Source organism: Cololabis saira, chromosome 16, assembly GCF_033807715.1.
Source record: "Cololabis saira isolate AMF1-May2022 chromosome 16, fColSai1.1, whole genome shotgun sequence".
Lineage (NCBI taxonomy): Eukaryota > Metazoa > Chordata > Actinopteri > Beloniformes > Belonidae > Cololabis > Cololabis saira.
This window is the reverse complement of record NC_084602.1, coordinates 41,034,097-41,036,011: the sequence shown is the minus strand read 5'-3', so window position 1 is coordinate 41,036,011 and position 1,915 is coordinate 41,034,097.

Here is a 1,915-nt window from a genome sequence, read left to right as displayed (position 1 = left end):
TTCACATTAAAACATATTTAAAAACAAGAAACATTTGTATTCAGTAGGACACCAGTGGTGCACTTTATTTCCCTTTCAAAGGTGTCATATCTCCTCTGCAGAGTTGGCTGGACGGTCCCTTAGAGACAGAACTTCAACTTCAACTTCCTTTTATTGCTACACGGCTCGGCCGGTGGAATTAGCTTCACGGTGCAGGTGATAGCTGCAACACCACAGCAGTACAAAAGACAGAACATTTTCCAGAGGAAAAAGATAGAGACATAACAATACAGACAAAACTGGACAAGGCCACAACAGCACATATCAGACAACACCACTGAAACAGGACCAGGAGTTAAGAATTTAGTAGTCGTACGGCCGAGGGAAAGAAAGAGTCGTTGTATCTCTGATTCCTTTTACCCAGTTACTCATAAATAATCCTTCTCTGGGAGTGGAGGCGCTTAAACAAATAGTTAGCAGGGTGTGAGGGGGTTAAACAGATAGTTAGCAGGGTGTGAGTGGGTTAAACAGATAGTTAGCAGGGTGTGAGGGGGTTAAACAAATAGTTAGCAGGGTGTGAAGGGGTTAAACAGATAGTTAGCAGGGTGTGAGGGGGTTAAACAAATAGTTAGCAGGGTGTGAGGGGGTTAAACAGATAGTTAGCAGGGTGTGAGGGGGTTAAACAGATAGTTAGCAGGGTGTGAGGGGGTTAAACAGATAGTTAGCAGGGTGTGAGGGGGTTAAACAGATAGTTAGCAGGGTGTGAGGGGGTTAAACAGATAGTTAGCAGGGTGTGAGGGGGTTAAACAGATAGTTAGCAGGGTGTGAGGGGGTTAAACAGATAGCTAGCCGGGTGTGAGGGGGTTAAACAGATAGCTAGCAGGGTGTGAGGGGGTTAAACAGATAGTTAGCAGGGTGTGAGGGGGTTAAACAGATAGTTAGCAGGGTGTGAGGGGGTTAAACAGATAGTTAGCAGGGTGTGAGGGGGTTAAACAGATAGTTAGCAGGGTTGAGGGTCCTCAGTTATTCTAGTTATGATGGTGTTGTGTTTGTAAAGGGAGTCCAGTGTGGGGAGTTAATGTTTAGGGATTTTTGAAGCCCTTTTAATGATCCTGTCCAGTCTGTGTAGTGTATGTTTGGATGTATTGCCGTTCCATACGGGGATTGATAAACACAGAATATTTTGGATTGTGGCAGTAGTAGAATTGGAGCATTACATTTTTCCTGATTCTGTATTTTCTTAGTTGTCTGAGGTGAAATGGTCTCTGGTTTGCTGTTTTGAGAAGATGGGTGGTGTTCAGTGAAGTTCAGTCATCCAGGATACACTCTGGTTAGAGTCACTGGAGGAGACACATGTTTCATCTGGTGAGGATGGGTTAAGGTTAAGGTTAGGGTTGGGGTTAGAGTTTGGTTAGGGTTTGGGTTAGGGTTAGGAGTTAAGGTTAGGGTTTGGTTAGGGTTTGGGTTAGGGTTTGGGTTAGGGTTAGGAGTTAAGGTTAGGGTTTGGTTAGGGTTTGGGTTAGGGTTAAGGTTAGGGTTAGGGTCAAAGTTAGGGTTGGGGTTAGGGTTAGGGTTTGGTTAGGGTTTGGGTTAGGGTTAATGTTAAGCTTAGGGTTACGGTTAGGGTTAGGGTTGCCACCTTTCAGAAATAGAAATAAGGGATGCCCCGATTTCAGCAGCGCAGGCACCAAAAAAGGGACGTCCCCAAAACTGCATAGAAATGAATTTATTTTATATGAAAAAACTAAATGCTTTGACTTAAAGTTTAAGTGCTTTAATAGCATTGAACTTGCATGACTGTACAGACAGACAACCATACTAGCAACAGAACTAGCCTCCTATGCTACATATGTCCACATCAGCCAAGATGTAGAATAAGCTACAGGTGAAGGTCGGAAAATTTGAATATGGTGTAAAAGTTAATTTATCTCAATAA